A 10,773-nucleotide genomic window follows, 5' to 3' on the forward strand; every position below is an offset into this window, starting at 1 on the left:
AGCTTGATTTTGCTAGACTCATCACGGGAAGTGTCAGTCTCTTCATGGAAAAGAACTTGTGTTACTATAACTGAATTATAATCATCGTCAAGGAAAACAACTTTTACAATCGACAAAAGAATCATTTTATTCATGATTACCACTTTTAGTTTTGGTTCCCTTCATCTTCACAACTGCTTGGCAATTCTAGTGCCCAAATTAGAAGTTTGGAATCGTTGGTCACCTTTGAAAGCTCAATCACAAGCTCTCCGGGCATCTGCAAGACTGTTATGGAAGCATTTACCTTTATTGCCAAAGTAAGATTTGGGAACTTGTCATTTTTTCATACAGTCTTGGAGAAACATTCTTTTGTGGCCCTTCTCTTTTTCTTTAGCTATTTCGTGTGATTAATAAGTGCTCTCAATTTGTGGAAATAACTGAGTTACCGTTGTTACCTTGCCGCGGCATTGTCAAATTTACTCTTTTAGTGGCTAGGTTAATGGTTCCTTTTGTGTTTCGATTTATACGTGGAGTCAGAATTTGCAGCTATTACTAAAGCATGTCATTTTCATAAAGAGGGAAATAGACCCATCTCATAATTAAAAATATTAGGAGACAGATTGGCTCTCTGCCTTCCACATCAGCTAGGTGCCTTTGGGCACATCACAACCTCTGGGTTTCCTTGGGTGATGAAAGCAGGGTGTGTAGACACAGCCTCTTGAATGCCTCCCCGAAGTAGTCCTGCTGATTCAGCACAGTTTCCAAGAGTTTGGGCTGATTCCTGGAGAGCTCCAGACGTGAGTCTCCAACCCTCTCCTTCCTCCTTTAAGAGAGTCGCCTGCTGCTCCCCCAAACTGAAACACCGCGTCTGAAAGTGTCCCGGGCGCCAGCAGAGCTGGAGGTCAGGTGCGGGTGCGCTAGCCTTTCCTTGACAAGTGCATTCTGCATTTTAAAGGGCGGCTCAATCACCAGCAGACCCAGGACCTTGGAGGACGCCTGAGGTCAGGGCGGGGACGGTGCCGCTCTTTTCTGGGCTGGTGATCCTGGGAAACATTTGGGTCGCGGTTCGAGTCACGCGGCCTTTGCACGGCAGGCGTTGTGCAATCGGCCACGGGCGTCCGGGGCGGGAAGCGGGGGAGGCCGCTCCACTGCCAGCTCTTTCCATCCAAATTCCCGGCTGCGGCTCCGGATGCAGGCCGGATGTGGGGGTTCCCGCCGCCCGCGGGGACACGGGGCGGAGAGGAAGGAGAGCAAATGGATCCGGTGCAACACGTGCAACCCGGCCCGGTGGAACCGGGCCGCCTCCGCGAGTCTGTGAGAAGCCGCCCGGCGAGACCCACGGTCACGACCCGCAGCCCCGGTGTAGGCAGGGTGACTCACGATTGATCACTTTCTCTCTGCAGTCCGCAGTCCTGTGACGTGCACACCATGAGTAACTTAGAAGTTAGGGGACAGGCTAGAGGAGGAACAGATGGCACAGATGCAAATCCATTGCGGCGGGTTTGCTGGGCATCACGCTGTGTTCTACTCCAGTCTGCTCGTGGCTGTGGCTCCCCAACGTCCCCAGTGCGCTGTCCTGTGTTGTGGGGAGAAGAGGGCTGAGCATCCAGTGCTATGCTGTCACCTGGGTCACCTATTGAGCTAGTTATTGGAGGGTTGAGACAGTGCCCGGACAAGACCCATGAAAACTCAAACCAGATAAACCCCAGCACAGAAATGGGGAAATGGGTAAGAAGCCCCGACGTTAGCGGAGGAACTACTGGCAACTGATCACTGCTGGGTGAGGGGGAGTTGGTCTTCTTTAAGGGAGTGACGCTAGATAGGCTGACCAGGCTCCAGTGGATGAACTCACACCTAAGGTCATCTGGGGACACAAACTTGATTCAAGTTCTTAATATATATGACAGAATTCATGAAATTAGCTGGGGGGGTTCAGATGGGGGGGTCTAAATATGATCAAGATGTGTTTATGAAATACATAAAAATTTCAATAAAATTGAAAAAAAAGCTTGCAACTGTGGTAGCTCACGCCTGTAATCCCAGCAAAAAAAAGAAGGGGAGGAGGAGGGGAGGGGGAGGAGAAGGAAGCGGAGGAAGGGGGAGGAGGAAAGAGAGACGGAGAGAGCTCTGGTCCCCAACGTTGATTGTGGGGCGGAGCCCTGCGCAGTCATCTAGTTAACATCTTCTCTAGCAGACCTAGATGGAATTCAGGCCACCAGAAGATCTCATAGCCCTATCCTCATCCAAGTAGTGACAGACACGACCTAGGGCCTCTGTCTCCCGGGTTCTGGTCCATTCTCGCCATCACGCGCCACCGTTTTCGCTCAGACCCCCCCCCCTCCCTTCCCAGCAGCTACGAGGCTCCAGCGACTTTGGGGCCTGCGGGCGGCGGCGTGGGCGGGACCTCCCGGAAAACGAGCGCGGCCTGCAGCGGCGGGGGTTCCCTGCTGGTAGGTCTCGCCTTCTGGAAACTCCGGGAAGAGCTGTGAGCATGCGCTTCCTGCTGTGCAATGTCCGGGAAATGTGAGCTGAGCGGCAGCAGGCCTTCTGGGACGTCTTCCCCAGACTAAGGCCTCCACAGCACTTACAGGGTCCTCATGACATTTGGAGGGGCATTTATCCGGAAAGCAGAAGAGGCTACTAGAGTTTTAACATAAGATTTTGGAAATTATCCAGTCCGTTTGTTTGGGTAATACCACCCACTGCTCAGTAGAACAGCTGGGTTTTTTTTTTTCCTTCCCACAGTTTAATTTTGTGAATCAAGGCGTAAATATCTGCACAGACCTTCCCCTTTGATACACTGGCATGCAGAGGGATCTGAACAGCCGGTTCACAGGGTTGAAGCCCCAAAGAGAAATAGGAGGAAGAAAGAAAGGTCACTCTCCTTTAGAAACAACTCTTCTTGTAAAAATCACAAAGACTACTCGTAGAGAAGTCAGATTTTTTTTTTTAACCAGAAAAAACAAAGAAATCTGACATAGCACCGCCCAGATAGTCTGCTGAGTGACAACAGGATTATGTGCACTCATGTGGACCACAGTGCTTCCTAACCTTTTTCTATAGATCAATCATCACTAAATACGGGTCATACGTGTCTTTAACAGTTATTTGAGTATTGCATTGTGTGTTTACTTAATGCCTTATTGAAGGACATAAAAATCTCTTATAGAATCTTGCTATTTAAACAGGACTGAGTACACAGCCTTGTAGCTAAATCTTTGAACATATTCTCAACTGTTTACACAGGTAAATTTCTTTAAAAGTCATAATGGCTTGGGTTCAGGGTTGCTAAGAATTGCCTGTAGTGACATTTTGAGCTTTATGGCTTTTCCACCAGTTTCTCCACACTTCTAGACTATTTATTCAGTAAGGATTTTCTGAGCACCTATCACAAAGCAAATATGCCAGGAGACATAGTGTACCACAGCACAGAAATCAATAAACATTGTTGTTGATTATGCCATTAATATTAGAGAAAGTCTTGGTCAGTCAGGTCCTGAGTTTGAGAAGGGTCTTGAAGGAACATTAGATATCTTCAGATCAGTGGGTTTCACAGGAGCAGGGTTGTGGGTAACATTATGGGAAGGGGTGGGCAGGGGAATTTCCTGTACAGAAACCTGTACCCTGAGAGCATGTATGTATTCATTTGCTTGGGGAATACAGAGTTCTTTCATGCAAATACTTGTACTTAGACCTAGGAAGTTGGGCAGGAAGGCAAGGCAATGACTTAGCCTATTATGCTAAAAAAAAAAAAAAAATGTCTGGGTCTACAGGGTATAGGTCAGTGGTAGAACCTCATACATGGCACAAGTCAGACCCTGGGTTCAGTCCCAGCACCAAAAATGAAGTTGACATTTTTATCACATAGCAGTTAGAAAGGGAAATTTATGAAACTTTCAAGGTTATAATGAAAGTAGATTCCAACACTTAACCCACCAAAGAGCTCTGACTTCAGTGGACCCTCAAAATCATTCCTACAGAGAAAAAACATAGGAGAGAGGTATATAAAAAAGAAATATCCCCCAAAGAGCGTTGAAAAGTTCAGAGAACCAACCAGTTTCACTGGCAGCAGCTGCCTTGCCTATCACACTTGTACAGTGTACAATGTAAAGGACATATAACATTAATAAATGTCTCTTTTTCTACTTTATTTGCTTATCATTATTGTGTGAGAGAGTGAGGGCATGCTCGTGTCACAGCCCACACATGTACATGTGGAGGTCAGAGGCCCACTTTCAAGAGTTGGTCCTGTCTTTCAACTCTAAGTTCCAGGGACTGAACTCAGGTTGGCAGGCTGTGATTTGTGTGTCTTGCTGGGACTTCCCCAACGATAGACTGTAACCTGTAAGATGAGAGAAATGCTTTCCTCCCCTAAGTTTCTTTTGGTCAGAGCATTTTGTCACAGCAACAGGATGAAACTAGAACGCCAAGTATGTCAGTTCCTTTCAGCAATTTGATAAAATTCCTAGCTGTTCTGAATATTTCATCTGCCTCCATTTCCCTATCCCAATGAAAAATTCTGATTACACGTATATTAGACGGACCCAAGTGTCATTCAAGCTTTAACTTTTCTTTCAGTTTGAATCTCTTTATGTTCTCTGGACTGCCTCTAGGGTAGTTTTTAGGACCTGTTTTCTAGTTCAGGTGTTCTTTCTTCAGCTGTGTGCAATCTTTCAATATGAGTTTTTAATATCTACCTCTTTTCATTTCTAGATGTCTTTGGACAATTTTGTATACTCTCTTGTTTCTTGCTTGGATTTGCAGGCTTTTATTAAAGTTAAAATTTTCATGGTAAAATGATCTGTTCCCTGCCCTTTGGGCTTCCATCAGTAGGAAGTAAGAAGTTAACTGGATTAATCTTTGCTTCAGATAGGAGCACCCCTTCCTATGGTGAGTCCTGTGCTGTGGTCAGGAATGAAGAGAGAGGCCAGACCTCCCCAAAAGTATCAACACCAGCTGCAACATCCCATTGTGAGTTCTCTGTGTTGATCTGTCTGAGGTGGCTGTAAGGACAGCACAGCCTCTGCTACAGTAATTCAGTCTCTCTTAAATTGCTTTTGGTTTTTTTAACTACCTACCAGCCACCTATTTTATTCAGATATTTTCCTCTTCATGTTAAAATGTAACTGATAACATGAGCGTGTTTGTACTGTTGATCATTTCATTCTCAGAGCTTAGAACAGTTCTTGGCAAATAGAAGGTATTCTAATATTTGTCAAACAATATTAAGTATTCTTATTTTATATTCTGTCATGTATTAATTTACTTATTTATTTAGTGTGCTAGATAGCTTTAGTTGTCAACTTGACACACCTGGGAAAAGGGCCCCTCAATTGAGGAATTTTCTCCATTGATTGACCTGTGGCCATGTCTGTGGGGCATTTTCTTGATTGCTGAGTGATGTGGGAGGGCCCAGTCCCCAGCCCCCAGCCCACTGTGGACAGTGTCATCCCTGGGCAGGTGGTCCTGTATTGTAAAAGAAAGCAGGCTGAGCATGGCCCAAGGAAACAAGCCAGTAAGTAACATACCTCCATGGTCTGTACTCCAGGTTCCTGCCCTGACTTCCCTTGATGATGGACTGTGCTTGTTAGTTAAATAAACCCTTTCCTCTCCAAGATGGCTTTGGTCAGTGTTTTCCTCACAGTAATAGAAAATAACCAAGACATTTAGAGGCAGGGTTTTGCTGTGTATTCCTTGCTGGTCTTAAACTCACAATTCTCCTGCTTTTACTCCCAAGCACTAGGCTCACAGGTACATGCCACCACACTCAGCATCCCAAGTTGACTTCTAAAAATCCAGTGATCTTGGTTAGCCCTTCAGATTTCTCTAGATAAGTTTATTTTATGTGAAACCATAAATTTTAAAATATTGAGGAACAATTCAAATTAATTAATGTGTTTATTTTTAGGGTCTTTCTGTGTAGCACCGGTTAGCCTGGAATTCACAAACCTCCTGACTCAGCCTCCCAAGACTGAGACTACAGGCAGATGACACCATGCCCAGCTCAAATTTTATTTATTTATTTATTTTCTATTTTTTTTATTGTTAGTGTTTGTGTGTGTGTGTGTGTGTGTGTGTGTGTGTGTGTGTGTGCGTGCGTGTACATGATGTGGGGGAGGATGAACGTCATGGTGTGACAACTTTATGGAGTTTCCTTCCACCTTTATATGAGTTCTAGGAATCAATCTCAGGGCTCCAGGCTTGCACAGCAAGTGCATTTACCCTTTGAGCCATCTTTCTGGCTCTCAATTTTATTTATTTTTTAAGGTAAAATAAAATGTACTGTACTTGATCTTCAATCTATTACCGTATACTCTATATTCTACAAGGTAAGCTACTGTATAATTTATATTCCACAAGGTAAGCGATCAACTCAACAATCAACCCACAACCAGTACCTTTATATGATGCAGCATACATTCTGATAGAATGCATCTGTTTGATATAGTAATTACAGATGAGGAAAAATCCAGTTTTATGTTTAAAATTTTTTACTGATTCTTTGAGAATTCCATACAATGCATTTTGATCATATTCAGATCCCCTTCTCCATCCCCACCCTCACCTTACTACCTGTACCTCACCTGACTTCATGCCCTGTATTATTTTTTTAAGGCCTATGGAGTTCCATTTGTGTTTTCCAAGTTCTTTTTGGTGTGTGTCCACCCCTTGGAGCCTGGTCAATCTTCAAGAAATCACACCCTTAAAGGAAACTGGCTCTTCCTCTCACAGCAGCTATCAATTGCCAATAGGTCCTCAACTAAGAATGGGGCTTCTTGCCCACCTCCCCCATACATGCTGAGTTTTTATCTAGCTCGAGTTTGTGCAGATCTTGTGCTGCGGCTTCATATATGCAACTGCCTTGTGGTGTCCAGAAAACATGATGTCCTTGTATTCATCCACCACTTCTGACTCTTATGATCTTTCTACCCCCTCTTGCCAATGGTCCCTGAGCCTTGGGAGGAGAGGGTGCGATATAGATGTCCATTTAGGGCTGAGCATTCTGAAGTCTCTTACTCTCTGCATATTGACCAGTTGTGGGTTTCTGTGTTAATCACCATCACTATAAAAAGAAGCTTCTCTGGTGAAAGTTGATGCACTAGTCTATGGGTTTAACAATAAGTCATTAGGAGACACTTTAATGCTATGTCTATTTAGCAGAATAATAGTAATAGGCTCTCCCCTAGGGCCTCACCACAGGCCCTGATAACAGTGCCATGTGTGGGCTCCATCTTGTGAAGCAGTTCTTAAATTCAATCAGAAGGTGGTTGATTATTCCCATAACATTAATGCCATTATTGCATCAGTGGACATAGCTTCCCAGGCCAGACATTATTGAGGCTTGCAGAGTTCATAGCTGGGTAAGTGTATTAGTTACTTTTCTGTTGCTGTGCTAAAACACACCATGACCAAGGGAACTTATAGAAAGAAGAGTTTATTTGAGCTATGGTTCCAGAGGAATCAGAGTTCATGTTGGGGAGGCATGGTGGCAGGAGGTGGCCAGAGTAGAAAGAGGAGCACTCACATCTTTAAGCAGGCACAAGAAGCAGAGAGAGACTGGAAATCTGGCAAGGCTTAAGAACTCTCTAAGCCCACCCACAGGGACATGCTTCCTCCAGCAAGGCCACACTTTCTAAGACCTCCCAAAACAGTGCCACCAACTGGGGACAAAACGTCCAAATACTTGTAGCTTATGAAGGACATTCTCAAACCACCCCAGTAAGGCTGATGATTACTTTTCTCTTCTGATATCATAGATAGCACCTTCTAGAATTTTGAAAGTTAGGAGATGAAGCTTGATTTCTCCTTGTTTGTTCTACAAGTCCTCTATGTAGTGTCTTCAACAATAGGGTCTTAACATCAGGTTCTGGCAGGTAATGAGTAATGGCAATAGCCTCTATTATTTGTGGATCTATGGGACCCCATCCCCTAGTCAACAACTCCAAAAAAGGGAATCCATTCCTGGTATTGAGCTTTTTATTTGCTAGCCTGTGGTGTCTGGTAGGATCATTGAACCTCTGTTATAGGGTAACTCCATTTAAACTCTTTTATTTTGCATTTTAATTTGTATTTTAAGATTCTTCTATAGTAGTAAGCATCCATGTGACTTTTTTTTTTTTTTTTTTTTTTTTTTTTTTTTTTTTTTTTTTTTTTTATTTTTTTTTTTTTTTTTTTTTTTTTTTTTTTGGTCTTTTTGAGACAAAGTCTCCCTGTAGTCCTAGCTGACCTGGAACTTACATGTCGATCAGGCTGACCTCAAACTCACAGAGATCCACCTGCCTCTGCTTCTCAAGTGCTGGGATTAAAGGCGTGCACCACACCTGGCTCCATATGACTTTTTCTAAAGGCCTTTAATGTTAGTTATCCCTTCCCTTAACTCCTTCATCTGTTCTGCCCTCCAATTTCCCATCTTGTTTCCTAGCTGACCTGGAACTTACATGTCGATCAGGCTGACCTCAAACTCACAGAGATCCACCTGCCTCTGCTTCTCAAGTGCTGGGATTAAAGGCGTGCACCACACCTGGCTCCATATGACTTTTTCTAAAGGCCTTTAATGTTAGTTATCCCTTCCCTTAACTCCTTCATCTGTTCTGCCCTCCAATTTCCCATCTTGTTTAACCCTTCCTATTCCATTATTCCCCCTTCCTCTTTTATATCACTGTATTCTATCTCCCCTCCAATTAACCCTCTCCCAAAGCTCTTTACTAGTTTCCTGACCTATATGGATTTCCAACTGAAACATGCATATGTAAAGATTCAAAGCTAACATCTACTTATGAGAGAGAACATACAATGCTTGTATTTCTGAGCCTGAGTTACCTCACTCAGGACAATTACTTCCAGTTCTATCCATTTACTCTCATATTTCATAATTTTGTTTTTCTTAATAGCTGAATAATATTCTATTGTGTAAATGTACCATACTTCATTATCTATTCATCAGTTGATGGATATCTAGGTTGTTTCTATTTCCTGGGTATTGCAAATAGAGTAATAATGGACATGGACGAACAGTTCTCTCTGAAGTATATGCCCAGGAGTAGTATGGCTGGATCACATGGTAGACCTATTTCTAGCTTTTTGAGGTGCCTCCACACTGATTTCCATAGTGACTGAACCAGTTCACATGTCCACCAGCAGTGGATAAGATTTTCCCTTTCCACACATGCTTGCCAGCATTTGTCATTATTATAATTTTTTTTTATCTTAGCCATTCTGACTGGAGTAAGATGAAACCTCAAGAAATTTCATTTCTCTGATGGTTAAAGATATTGAACATTTGGGGCTGGAGAGGTGGCTCAGTGGTTAAGACCACTGGCTGCTCTTGCAGAGGACCCAGGTTCCATTCCCAGCACCCACATGGTGGCTAACAACCATCTGTAACTCCAGCTCCAGAGGATTCGACTCCCTCTTCTGAACTCTGTGGGCATTGTACGACATGGGTGTACCTACCTACAAGCAAGCAGTACAATCATACACATAAAAAATGAAAAAATTATAAATATTTTTTAAAAATATGTTGAACATTTAAAAATTTCTCACCCATTTGCATTTCATCTTTTGAGATCTCTCTGTTTAGTTCCTTGCCTCAATTTTATTGGTGTTTTAGTATTTAGTATTTTGAGTTCTATATTCTAGATGCTAATCTTCCTTCAGAATACAGCTGGTAAAAGCTTTTTCCCATTCTATGTGCTGCCTCTTCATTCAAATGATGGTGTCCTTTGCTATACAGAAGCTTTTTGGTTTCATGGGCTCCTACTTTCAATTGTTGGCCTTAATGCCCACACTACTGGAGCCCTGTTCAGAAAGTCCTTTCCTGTGCCTATAAATTTCAATGTACTTCCTACTTTCTCCTCTGTTAGATTCAGGGTATCAGGCCTTCTGTTGAGGTTCTTTATTTATTTGGAGCTGAATTTTGTGGAAGGTGAGAGGTAGGGGTCTAGTTCTAGCTTCTACTTGCCACTATCCAGTTTGACCAGCACCTTTTGTTAAGCACGCTGTCTTTTCTTCAAAGCGTATTTTTGGCCCCTTTCTCAAAATCATGTGACTGAATGTTCATGGACTTAAATCTGAGTCCACAATTCTATTCCACTGATCAATGTGTCTGTTTTTATGCCAGTACCATGCTATTTTTATTACGTAGCTCTGTAGTATAATTTGAAATCGGGGATAGTGATGCCTCTAGCTCTTCTTCTATTGTTCATGATTGTTTTGGTTATCTTGGTGTGTGTGTGTGTGTGTGTGTGTGTGTGTCTATATGAAATTTGATTGGTTTCAAGTTTTTACTTCAATTTCTTTTTTTAATTTATTACACTTATTTACTTATTTGTGTGTGTGTACATATGTGTACACATGTATACAGTGGCACGTGTGCAGAGGTCAGCAGACAACCTGAGTTCAATTCTCAGGGCCTACATGGTGAAAGTTGTCAGACTTGGTGGCAAGTGGGTTAACCCACTGAGCCAAATCCCTGGGGAATGCTTCCATTTCTTTGTAATTGTAAGATAATGATTTTTTTACTGAGGAAATATGGTCACTGCATCTACAATATATGGCATAGCCTTCCTTCAACAATTTCACATTCTGTGTAACATAGAGTATAGAAGATAGATGGAAACATGAGATTTGCAGAGCAGCAGGCGTGGTGTTCATCTGTAATCCCATCCCTTGAAAGACTGAGACAGGAGGATCAAGGTCAACCTGGGCTACATAGCAAGACCCTCTCAGTCTCTCTCTGTGTCTCTGTGTCTGTTTCTCTGTCTCTCTGTCTCTCGCTCTCCATATATATATATA

Source organism: Nannospalax galili, unplaced genomic scaffold, assembly GCF_000622305.1.
Source record: "Nannospalax galili isolate Female #2095 unplaced genomic scaffold, S.galili_v1.0 scaffold553, whole genome shotgun sequence".
Lineage (NCBI taxonomy): Eukaryota > Metazoa > Chordata > Mammalia > Rodentia > Spalacidae > Nannospalax > Nannospalax galili.